Source organism: Orycteropus afer, unplaced genomic scaffold (assembly GCF_000298275.1).
Source record: "Orycteropus afer afer isolate SDZICR_OR568_19922 unplaced genomic scaffold, OryAfe1.0 scaffold00107, whole genome shotgun sequence".
Taxonomy (NCBI): Eukaryota; Metazoa; Chordata; class Mammalia; order Tubulidentata; family Orycteropodidae; genus Orycteropus; species Orycteropus afer.
Window position 1 is genome coordinate 7,378,910 of NW_006921694.1, and position 13,389 is coordinate 7,392,298.

Here is a 13,389-nt window from a genome sequence, read left to right on the forward strand (position 1 = left end):
TCGGAAACCCAAGGAGGGGTCGCTATGAGTCGGGGCCGACTCGACGGCACATAACAACAACAACAACAACATGTTTATATAAGGAGACCCTGTGGTGCAGTACTTAAGCTAATCTAAAGTCTAGCAGTTTGAATCCACCAGCTGTTGTGTGGAATAAAGACCTGATAATCTGCTATAGTAAAGATTTCAGGCTAGGAAACCCTATGGGGCAGTTTTACTCTGTCGTATAGGGTTGCAGTGAGTTAAAATGACTCGACAACATCAACAACAACAGGCTTATGTGCTCCCACTTCTTCTACTCTCCCACCCTACCTTAGTGGCTGCCAGGGTGGAGAGGGAGGAGATGGCCTTGTGCATCAGCATTGCATGCAGGCTAATGCTGGGGACACAGGAGCTGTGGAGAAAGGAGGGCCATGCTCTTAGCACATGTTGTTGTTGTGTGCCATCGAGTCAGACCCTACTCATAGCGACCCCTCCTTGGGTTTCCGAGGCAGTATCACTACGGAAGTAGATTGCCCCATCTTAGCACATAGGAGCCTTCCATTTACTGAGCTTTATTCCACCAGCTATTGTGTGGAATAAAGACCTGATATTCTGCTACAGTAAAGATTTCAGGCTAGGATATCTTCCATAGAGATATCACCTCAGAAACCCAAGGAGGGGTCGCTATGTATCTGACTCGATAGCAGTGAGTTTAGTGCTCCATAGTTCTAAAGAAAAAAACTATGTTCTAATTTGACTGTCATGGTTTTTTTTTCCCCTAGCCACAGAAAAACAAAAACAAAAAACTCACTGCGTCAAGTCGATTTCGACTCACAGCGATCCCTCCTTGGGTTTCCAAGGCAGTATCACTACGGAAGTAGATTGCCCAACCTTCCTTCTGAGTGCTGTTTTCTAAATCATACAGAGACACAATGTATATATGGTCTAGTGGTGGCTTGATTTCCAGGTTCTGAAGGAGCTAGGTAGGCTCCCTCGTGCTTACTGTTCCATGACTAACTCAAAGCCAATTCTCGGAGCCCTGAGGTTCCTTCCTACTTTCAGTCTTGTTAGCTGTGAAAGAAATGGGGAGGGAGCTCAGTCAGGGCTCTTAGCAGAGTGGCCCAAGGGAGTTCAGAGGTTGGAGCTTCCTATCTCCTGGCAGCATTTTTCTTTCTCTGTTGTTGTTGTTGTTGTTATGTGCCGTCGAGTCAGCCCCGACTCATAGCGACCCCTCCTTGGGTTTCCGAGGCAGTATCACTACGGAAGTAGGATTGCCCAACCTTCCTTCCGAGGAGTGGCTGGTGGGTTTGAACCGCCAGCCTTCTGGTTAGCAGTCAAGTGCTTTAGCCACTATGCTACCAGAGCTCTAGCTGCTGTGTATTAGGAGTTTTGTTATGAACAGGACTGTTAGTCCAGGTGAAAGCCTGGGGGAGGGGCCTGGGAAAAGGGTGTCAGGATCCCCCATTCTGTGCCTCCGCTTTGTGCTCTAGCATCATGCAGCCATTCACAAGGCCAACACTTAACCCTTTCCCCCAAAGCATTATAGCCAGAGCTTTGAGCTTGCAGGCACTTTGGGCTCCTGCTTGAGGTTGGCCCTTTGTACTTCCTGGTTAGGTGTGTCCTTCCCCAGGGGTGAATTGCTGGCTGGCTGGCTGGTGTCCCCCTCATAATGGCGGTTTCTGCATTTACTCTGTGAGCATTCTTTGGTATGAATCTGGGAAGGTGCAGAAGTAGTACAGAAACACTGATTTCTTAGTACACAAAGTTTACATGGAGTGAGTGTAAATAAACTCAGGGTAGTGATTGTGCTTCTGTGGGTAGTAGGCGTTTGTAAATCAGACTAGAACAGGAGAGTTACTCACTTCGAGAAATCTCAAGACTCTTTTACTTTACCCTTATGTCTGTCAGCACCTCCTAACTTTATGTGTTTGTTGACAGAATGTTTGAACTTCAGGGACTTCAGAGTAAGCCTCTTGAGCCTTATTTTGTGGGTGAATCACCTGGCGGGTATAGGGCCTTGTTGAAATTTAGAGTAAGATTTCTGTCTGGTGTGGGACCTGAGGTTCTATGTTTCTAGCAAGCTTCCAGATGGTGTCCTTGCTGTCAGAGGTAGGAAGATGACTTAATGTTCTTCCCTCATTCAATAGGATGTTTCTTGTTTTTCAGTTTCCTCAAAGTCCTACTTTACTCCCCCATTCGTATCCTCTTTTGGTTTAACTAATAGACCATTTCTGGATACCTGTTTGCTTGATATTACTGAGTTGCATATTGATGTACGTGTTTTTAAAACTTCTGACCTATTAAATGTTTTCCCAAGAGAGTATATGCAAAAGAGAAGTTGCGTTTACTTTCAAAATGTTTCTTCTTTAAATTATGTAAATATGTTCAAGTTTTAAAGAAATATTTTGAGTACCTGCAGTTTATAGAGGTATTTTACCAGGGAAGACATCTTTAAACTCTACAGACAGCACTGACTGGAGAAAGACCTGGCAATATACTTCCAAGAGATTATTATTCTTAGATGCCATTGAGTTGATTTTTGACTCATAGCAATCCTATATGACAGCGTAGAACTGCCCCATAGGGTTTTCTAGGCTGTAATCTTTACAGGATCAGATTGACAAATTTTTCCTCCTGTGGAGCTGCTATTGTTGTTGTTGCTGTTATGTGCTATTGAGTTGAACTCGACTCATAGTGAATCCTTCTTTGGGTTTCTGAGGCGGTATCACTATGGAAGTACGTTGCGCAACCTTCCTTCCGAGGAGTGGTTCAAACCCACCAGCCTTCTGCTTAGCAGTCAAATACCGTAGGCACTACGCTACCAGTGGAGCTGGTAGGTGGGTTCAAACCACCAGCTTTTCAGTTATCAGTGAATGTTTAACCAATGCACTGCCATTAAAAACCCTTTAAAGCACATGGGATTCAGATGAGTCACAATTTATTTGACAGCGAGTAGTTTTTTAAAAAAACAAAATTGATATGCATCCTAGACCAAAAAGTCCCTTAGATAGGTATAGTAGTTAAGGTTAGTGTCAGCTTGTCTGGGCCTGGTTTTGAGTGACTGGGCAACTGCATGTAGTTATTCCCCATTATTAGACTGGTAATCAACTCCATGGTGGAATCTACTGTGAGCAGCTAAGTAGCTGCCTTAGGGATTTGGTCTGCTTCCAGTATATAAGACAACACTTTGAGAAAGGTCTTGAGTTTTTCAGCACATTGGGATCCGACGTTTGGCTGAGTCTTCATCTCAGTGGCCTGCCATGTTGCCTGCCGATCTGGGGACTGTTTCTGGACTTGAACTAGTGGTCTGCCGTGTTGCTTGCTAATCTTGGTACTATGCTATTTTACTTGTCGACCTTGGCTTTGTCAGTCTCAGCAGCCAATAGCTGCCTGAGTTAAGAGATGCCCCCAGCTCCAGTCGGCCAGAAATAAGAGGCAGAGCTGAAGGCCAAGGTTGAGGGGCCTTCACCCAGCCCTTGGAGCTGGCACTTTGAACTGGGACTTCTAGCCTCTGAAACTGTACGAGAATAAATCCCTGTTCATTAAAGCCATCCGTTTGTGGTATTTTCTGTGATAGCAGCACTAGATGACCAAAACAATAAATAATTGCTGTGGTGGTGGTAAATTTAACAGGTAGTTGGGCCCTGTAGATGAGGGAGTGGACTCTCCGGGTGGGATATACTGGGAGAAATTCCCATTAGGAAGGTTATACCTCAAGTAACTTTCCGTATCAGTACTTGCCACATCACTTTCTGACCTCTCCTGAAACCATAACTTGCCTTCCAACTCCATCCTGAATCAGATAAGTTCCCATTAATATAGAGAATGTCACTGCACATAAACTGAAAGAGCAAGAGAGAGATTAGAAAAGAGGGGGAAACCAAGACCCTCAGTAAAGCCAGTACTATTCCTGGTAGGTTGCTACCTCTTACATCTGAATGTTCCACTTAGTGTTGAGACTGCCAGAGGAAATGGCCTCACCAGTCCCACTCAGAGACATCAGCAGCCTTCACAACACAGGCCTGTCAGAGACGTATAGTAGGGAAATGGTTTTCTTGAAGGCTTCCACAAGTTCACCCAGTGTAGTCACGTGAACATTTCAGGTTCTTTTCTGGTTAATAATGTGGAAAAATTAGTGTCCTGATTTGTAGGTGAGGGATATGGTCAGGATCTCACTTGTGAAGGATCTAATTCTGTTCACTTGTTGGAGGTGATATGCAAATTTGGCCGACAGCTTCCAGGGTAACAGGAGCAACGATACCCAAAAGATTAAGGTGAAACAGTTTTCTGTGTTCTGAGACTTGAGAGAAAAACTTCAAAAAAGAGAGTACTGTGTGTGCAGTGAACTGTGGTCCCAGCAGCATTCCTGAAAAAAATGTCAGAAAGTATTTTGTGGGGATATTTCACCTAAGATTTTTCAATATAAGCTGATAACATAATGTCTATGCATAATTTAGTGAAGATCTTTCTACAAGGGCTCTAAATGGTGATGTCTAAGTACAGTATACATCTAGCTTTCTGGCTGCCTCCAGGGATAAAATTAAAATATGTGGAGGAACATCCTATTTTGGCGAGTAGCAACTGGGATCTTAAAAGCTTTCAAGTGGCCATCTACATGCAATGATGGATCTTTCTTCATCCAGAGCAGAGAAGAATGAAGAAATGCAAAGACACATAAAAACAGTTTGTCCAAGGGACTGGTACACCATGTAATCCTCAACCTATATGACTATGAGACCAGAAGAGCTAGATGGTGCCCAGCTACCATTGTCAACCACTCGGAGGGGGATCTATCCAGATCCTGGCTACAGTGGGAGAAAAATGTGAAACAAAACTCAAAATTATTAAAAAAAAAAAAAAAAGGGGGGGGTGGGACACCAGGTTTGCTGGTCTGATAGAGCCTGGTGAAATCCCTGAGACTATGGGAGCTCTGGTAGCATAGTGGCTAAGACACTTGCCTGCTAACCAGACGGCTGGCGGTTCAAACCCACCAGCCACTCCTCGGAAGGAAGGTTGGGCAATCCTACTTCCATAGTGATACTGCCTCGGAAACCCAAGGAGGGGTCGCTATGAGTCGGGGCCGACTCGACGGCACATAACAACAACAACAACAACATGGTCACTAGCTGTCCTTCAGGTCTGGAACTGAACCCACTCTGTGGCTTCCAGCCCAACAAAAGCCAGGCATATGGAGAGCTCAATTATGGGAGAACAGAAGGGCTGTGTATGCACAGGGAGACAGCTTGAGGGGCAGGAGTCCGTGGGAGGGAAGGACACAGGGAAGAGGTGACTATGGGGAGGAAGTTCGAAGAGAGCTGTTGCATTGTGGGAAATTGCAGTCAATGTCATGAGACAAAGTGTATGTGAACTGCTGTATGGAAAATGAATTTGCTCTGTAAACTTTCACCCAAATCACACACACACACACACACACACACACAAAATGTGTGGAGGAATGGATGGATCCTATATTCCATATACAGTCTTCCAAAAATATTATTTTGGTCAACCAAATTATATTTCAAAGCATGTTTAGATAGGTTTAATTGCTTAAATAAAGTAATATTAAAAATTACCAAATGAAAGATTTGTGATTACGGTTTTCTCTAGCAGAAAGTCATTAACTTAATTTCAGGGAAAATATATGCAAAATAGATTAAATTCAGTGGCTGCTACTGATGGCTCAGTTTCCAAGTTTGTATATAAAAAAAAAAAAAATAAAACCAAACTCACTGCCATCAAGTTGATTCCCAAGGTGGTAAATCTTTATGGAAGTAGATTGCCCAGTCTTCATTCCGGGGAGTGGCTTGTGGGTTTGAGCCACCAGCCTTCTGGCTAGCAGTCAAATGCCTTGAGCACTACGCCACCAGAGCTCCAGTTTGTATGCTAAATACTCCGAAAACCAAACTCACTGCCATCGAGTAGATTTGACACATGGCAACCCCTCCTTGGGTTTCTGAGGTGCAGAAGTAGATTGCCAAATCTTCCTTCTGAGGGGTGGCTGGTGGGTTTGAACCACCAGCCTTCTGGTTAGTAGTCAAATGCCTTAAGTAAATATATGAGGTTCCTTTATCTCTAAAGTTCTCTGAGTTAGCCTTGACAAATAAGAGGTGACATTCTCTAACTGGCTATTTGAGCAAGTTCAGTGAAGAGACTGATTACAAAGGTGAAGGCAGGGTTAGGGAACCTGACACAGTAGTGCCCAGAATAAGCCAGAGTGAAGAGCCATTATCACTTATTTTGCCTAAGGCTTGAGGAGAGGGAGCAGTTACAGAAATTAGTTTAGCTTTAGGGAACTCTATTTAATAAGAATTTTTGAGAGTTGTAAGGCGCTCTGGTTGTGCAATTGTGAAAACATTTAGCTGCTAACTAAGAGGTGTGGGGTTAGAAGCCACCAGCTGCTCCACAGGAGAAAGATGAGGCAGACTGTTACCATAAAGATTTACAGACTTGGAAACCCTATGGGGGAGTTCTACTCTGTCAGAGTTCTACTCTGTCATATAGTGTTGCGAGGAGTTGAAATTGACTCTATGGCAGTGGGTTTTGCTTTGGGTAGAGAGATACAACTTAGCCTAGTAGGGAGGTAACTGAGGGGATGGCTACCATGACTTCACTCTTTCACTCTCCCATCTCCTGATTGTGCCCCCCCGGGGCTAAACCCAGTGGAAAGGTGTAGGTTTTCCATACTGTCAGGCTTCACAGACACAGAGCAAGGTGAAGAAGAAGAGGGAGGGGATCTGGAGGGACAAATGGAAGACATCCAGCACTCACCTTGATTTCATGTTTCCAACCAAACGCTACTGAATATTGTCTGCTATACTGAGGCTGAAAGATGAGCCCCCTAGATTGGAAGGTATAACACAATAGCTGCAACAGTAGACTCAGACATACAAATGGTCATGAAGATGGTGTAGGACCAGGCCAATATTTGGTTCTCTTATAGTGTAGTGCCTAAGGCACTTGACTGCTAACCAGAAAGCTGGAGGATCAAACCCATCAGCCACTCCTCGGAAGGAAGGTTGGGCAATCTATTTCCATAGTGATACTGCCTCGGAAACCCAAGGAGGGGTCTCTATGAGTCGGGTCTGACTCGACAGCATATAACAACAACAATAGTTTATATGTGAGGTCACTATGAGTCAGAGCTGACGCAGCGGCCACTAACAACAACAACCCCAACAGCAATAACAACCACCATCACTACCACCAAATGCTTTGAGTTTTTCTTCTTGTTGTTGTTGTTATGTGCCGTTGAGTTTTTCTTAGAGTAAGGAAAATCTCTCCATGTTAGTTTGGAGGGACATTATTGCTCTGATTTACTGCTGTAGCTTCAGGCCCCGGTTTCTGATATCAATGACTAAAGGACTACTGACTAGTGAGTTGTTGTTGTTATTGTTATATGCTGTCAAGTTGGGTTTCCGAGGAAGTATCACTATGGAAGTAGATTGCCCAACCTTCCTTCCGAGGAGTGGCTGATGGGTTTGAACCTCCAGCCTTCTGGTTAGAGGTCAAATGCCTTAGGCACTATGCTACCAGAGCTGACTAGTGAAGCACACCTTAAAAGGAGCCAGTAAGTAAATAGTGACAATCAAACCCTGCAGTGCTGGGAAAAAAAGGAAAGAAAAAAGAAAGAAATGGTGAGCTGATGGTTTTGTGAGGTTTCTTTAAGTTTTTATTGTCCTAATCCCTATGAAATCTGTAAAAGGGTAGTTTTTGGACTGGAGAATAAAAAGAAAACTTTCATAAAATTTAATTTGCTGCTTTCATCTTTATAGTGTTGGAGAAAATTCCCCACTTTCGGATCCGTAAATCTTACAGAAGAGTGATAAGATGATACAGACTCTCATCTGTGACAGCCTCTGTTGTGAAGAACTGCCTCTGTGCCTGAATTCGCTGACTGATAGCTGGAAACAAGATTGGCTTGACCACAAAAATGTGATTTGAAATCAAATATGTGCATATATTCTCTTAAGAGGATTATAGTGTATAGTGGATTTTCTCCAGCTTTTCAAATCAGTGTATTTTTCAAAAAGTTCAATTGAGGTATGATTTACATACAATAAAATGCACCCACTTTTAGTGTATATTCCCATGAAGTTGAGCACATGCATACAAATGTGCAGTCACCAAAGTTTACTTGAACCTCTCTGCAACCTCTATTCTTAGCCCGAGGCAACCTCCGATCTGAGTTTTGTACTATTTCTTGCCTATTCCTGAATTTCACATAAATGGGGTTATATCAAGTATTACCCACTGCTATCAAGTCAGTTCTGATCCATCCTGACCCCACTGGGTTTCTGAGGCAGTAAATCTTTACAGAAGTAGATTGCCGAGTCTTGCTTCCACGGAGTGGCCAGTAGGCTTGAACCATCAACATTCTGGTTAGCAGTCAGATGCCTTAGGCACTGTGCTATCAGAGCTTCTTATATCAAGTATAGTATATAAATTTTAGAATCAGTTTGCCAATTTCTACAGAAAGTGTGCTGAGATTTTTAGTGTGTATTTGTGTGTATATATTTATATAAGTTAAAAATATTTATCCAGGTATTAAAAAAAAAACCCACTGCCATCAATTATATTTTGACTCATAGGAATGCTAAACCCTGTTGTGTTTCTGAGGTGGTAAATCTTCTTGGAAGTATATTTCCTTGTCTTCCACAGAGTTGCTGGTGGGTTTGAATTGTCAGTCTCCTGGTTAGCAGTCAAATGCTTTAGGCACTATGCCACCAGAGCTCCTTTCCAAGTATATACACATGGTGAAGATGATCAGGTAATATGCAAAGGTTTACAGTGAAAAGCCTAGTCTATCATCCTACTCTTTCTCATTTCTCTTCCCATGTCTCAGGGCCCACAGCATTTATCTCTGCATTTAGTTCTTCTGGAGGTTCTAATTAATGTACAAACCACTGTTTCTTGACATTATTGACATTCAGAAGTGAGAGGTGATGATTTTGCTCATTACGTTACCTCCTCCACTGTTCCACCTCCTTTCCCCCTTCTCCCGATAGTTATCAGTTAAATCACTAATTTGATTGCCTCTGTTTCTTACCTTTGAAACTAAAATTTTAATACTTGATTTTAGATCTTAAACCAGCACTTCAAGGAAAAAAAAATTCCAATTCTTGGACTCAAGAGACTATCTTTTATGTAAAACAAATACATAAATTATAAATCTCAAGGATGGGATTCAGGCATGGTCAGGTAAGTTACTTGCCATTCCATGTGTGTGCTAATCAGTATGAAGCATAAACACATTGCAAAACAGTTAAATTAGACCTCTGCTGTTAAAACATCATTTTTGTAAATGTAACAAAGGAAATTACAGGACACTTGTGAAAGTATTGTGTTTGTCTTGCTTCTTGGTGTGCATGCATTCAATGAAGCTAAGAAGGAAGTCTCTTCCCAGTGGTAACGTGAGATTTAAAAGCTTGAAGTACATGATAGCATTTAGCCAGTGTCTCAGTTTCCTAGTGTTGCTGTAACAGGGATATCATAAATGAGTGGCTTTAAAGAACAGAAATTTCTTTTCTCAAGGTTCAGTAGTCTCAAAGACTGAATTAAGAATGTGACCCTAGAGAAAGGTCCTTCTTTGTGTGTTTCAGTCAGCAATTCTTGGAGTTCTTGGGCTTGTAGATTCATCTGCCTCCATTGGCAGATGGCCTCTGTCTTGCCCCTTTGTTTGTGTCTATTTTGCTCTTTTGCAACTCAGAGGTGATTAGGTTTAGGATCCACCTTACAACAGTAAGAACTCAACTGATTTGATTACATTACATGAGATTGCATTGTGGAAGTTGATTATAATACATTAAATGTAAGGTCAAGGAGCCTTGGTGGGGTAAGAGTTGAGTGCTCAGCTGCTAACAGAAGGGTTGACACTTCAAACTCTCCCAGGGGCTCTGCAGGACAAAAACCTGCTGACCTGCTCCCATAAAGATTACAGCCTAGAAAACCCTAGGAACAATTCTACTCTGTCACATGGGGTTGCTATGTGTAGAAATTGACTCAGCAGCGCCTGACATCAAAACAAATGTAAGATCATTACATTACATTAGATCTGCAAGTATAGAGGTTAGAATCCCAATCCACATTTTGGGGGAAACGCAACTCAATCAATAAAGATTTTACAACTGAAAGACTCCTTCTGTTGACAATTAGCTGAGTTTAAAAACTAAATTTTGAGAATAATATGGATGAACACAAGCATGTTTTCTTTGTACTTGTATAAGAAATCATCTTTGAAATGTTAAAGATGCATTCTGACTATATTTTTTCTCAGGCATGAGGAGATGGAGGTACAAATAGGATGATTTTACCTCCTCAAAGTAAATTAGCTTCCACACTCTTCTTTGGAAGCAGTTGGGTTTGACTTCATTATACAGTAATCTGCCATCCAGTTTGCAGGCCAGATATCTCCTGCAAAGTGGATTCTGCAAACTAGAATGTATTATCAAGAAGAGGGTCTCTTCTACGATAAAGGATATTATTGACTTCCAGATGTTTGAAGACTTCATATAAGGCAATTATCAAGAGACTTCTTAATATAAGACTAGACCCCTTCTAACTTCTAACTGTAACCACAATCTTAAGAAATGTTTAGTTAAATCTAACCAAAAAAAAAGAAAAGTGTAATCTTAAAGAGGCTCAAACAACCATTTTACTTTCTTGCTTTCAAGATGGATAAAGTGAGAATTCACTGAAGTAGCACTAGCTTCACAGTTCATATCTTTTTTTTTTGGTTCCAAAATGCAACAATTTCTATAGTTTATATGAAAGTGAAATCTAAAGCATAGAAGAAAATCAGCAGTTATTTCCCCGTGGAGTTGTCAAGGCTTTTCAAGACTTTGATTTTTCCACTGACCTTTAAAATAGGAAGATGATGGGCAGGAACATAGTGTGAAGAAGGAGCTGAAGGACCATTTTGAATGACCGGAACCAGAGGACATTTTGTTTGTGGAGCTATTTTTTCCAGAAATTGAAATGTCCAGGGGAGGGTGCTCACCTGTTGGGCAAACAAAGCCTAGAGTAACCCTGAGTTCCCGCATTGGTTACTATCTGTCAAGTTTATAACTTTTATTTCATATTTCATCAAGTTTCAACAGTACCTCTTGATTCTCTATTTTCTGCTCTTTCTTCTTATGTTCTCTTCCTCCCCTCCCCCATCACCAAAATTCTATCAGATGTACATTTACTGATGTTGTCATCATGGTTATCATACATTCTGAAAGTGTAATAGCCATTTGTGGTTTACATATAGGTTGATTTTTTAAAAATAAAAACTAAAAGTAGATTTCTTTGTACACTGTGATTAGATTTCTTTTCTTCATGTTTCCAATGCCAGGGCCTGTTCATCTTCAAGAAATATGTTCAAATGAATTCTCTTTTCAATGTACTTGCTACATTTTTTTTGTCACATTGTAGTTGACTCATATTTGCACTATGCCTTTCTTTTTGCATTTTCTCCTCCATGGAGTTTCTTAAAGCCTTTTGTTTTTCATTGAGAGACAAATAGAATGCCTCCTGCTTGCCCACTCTCTTCTTTTCTCTGTTTGTTTCTGTGTATTGAATCAGCAGGCTACTATGCCCCCTGGTCTGGTTGGGTTCCATCAGTGTGGAGCCCCATAGGAGATGAACAGGAGGGAGGAGAATTAAGTTAGGATATTCATTCTGATGAATCTCTTCCTCTGAAGTTGCCTCAGATTCGCTCTGTGCTTCTACTTTTGCTTCTCAAGGTAACATTCTTATGGACTGCCTTGCCTTTTTTGACTTGGGTAATTTACTCATTCTCCTCATCCCTTTGGGATTCAAGTGAGTCCTGGTGTTGGTGTTTCCCAGTTCCTGTATTATCTCTTTTCCTCACTCATTTGTAAATAGATCCCAAATTATCCTAATCTGAGTGTACCACTTGTTTCCTGTTGGAATCTTGATTGATACAGTGAGGTTTCAGAAAGTATCAAGATTTATCCAGAAGTTGAAGCTTCTTCACCCTTCCTAGGGAAGAATAGAAGGTCCAAGACGGCTGACTGGGATCTCTGTGTACATGGTTAGGGCAGTCTTCACTTTAGGTCGATCAGGCAGGGAGCTCAGTGCCACACACTGTACACTATCACTATAACCATCTCCCTTCTGCCTCCCAGAGCCAAAAGTTGTAAGTTCTCATTCTGGGAATACCTGTATCTTTATCTTATTATTTATTTATTTCAGTTTTCCTCAGTTCAGTTTCTTTAAAGAAGAGCCTCTGTATTTTCATTTTGCTTTGTTTTGCTTTGCTTTTTGTTTCGTTTAGGCCTGCTTGAGCTCTATGCACTGGGATCAGAAAAGCAGAAGTGGATGGTTTTATAACAGACTACCCCAAAATTTAGCAGCATAAAATGCCAATCATTATATTATGGTCATAAATTTTGTGGATCAAAAATTTAGAAAGGTCAGGGTGGGGATGGCTTTTCTCTGTTCCACAATGTCTGGGGCTTCCATTGGGATGTTTGGGTATTGCAACAGCTGGAATAGCTGGAGTTGTAAGAACTGAGACTTTGTACTGTGTTGAAGAAACCCAAATGACACAAACCTGTCTTTATTAGAAAGTCATTGCCAAGTAGTGGTGCATAGAATACAACTGAGTTAACGGATCCAAGACGGCATCTTGACTCACATGTCTGATGCCTTTGCTGGAATGGCTGAAGGACAGATTCGCACCCTGAGCTGCCATGTGAAAAAATCTAATTCCCCTGCAAATGTCATATTGGAGAGGCCACATGAAAGCCACAACCTCAGTTTATCTCTGTTTTCCTTCATCGAAAATGCAGCAACTAGCTCTTACTTTAAAATAGCATTCTAAAACAGTAATGTTAGTAAATTAGGCTCTCCTATGAAGTTATTAGGAGCTCTGGTAGTGTAGTGCTTAAGGCACTTGACTGCTAACCAGAAGGCTGGCAGGTCAAACCCACCAGCCACTTGTTAGAAGGAAGGTTGGTCAATTTACTTCCATAGTGACACTGCCTCAGAAACCCAAGGAGGGCTCGCTATGAGTCAGGTCCAACTCGACGGCACATAACAACAACAACATAAAGTTATTAGCAATCACTTATGATTTTTCCTAGTAAAAGTTAAAGTGTCAAGGGCATATCTGACTTTACCCAATCCACTGTTTCTCCAGGCATGCAGAGAACTCTGATGGTGTGGAACTGATTCATGGTACACAAAATACAGATAACTATAGCAAATAAGGGAGCTCTGGTGGCATATTGCCTAAGGCACTTGACTGCTAAACAGAAGGCTGGTGGTTCAAATCCAGCAGCCACTCCTCAGAAGGAAGACTGGGTAATCTACTTCCGTAGTGATACTGCCTCAGAAACCCAAGGAGGGGTCGCTATGAGTCGGTGCTGACTCAACAGCAGTAAGTTTTTTTTTTTT

The 13,389-nt window shown here is 41.8% G+C and overlaps 1 protein-coding gene across 1 annotated transcript in view; it reads left to right on the forward strand.

Annotated features, from left to right (window-relative positions):
• RASGRF2 (Ras protein specific guanine nucleotide releasing factor 2) overlaps window positions 1-13,389 on the forward strand; it is a 493,174-nt gene that overhangs the window by 40,407 nt on the left and 439,378 nt on the right. The window lies entirely within an intron of this gene.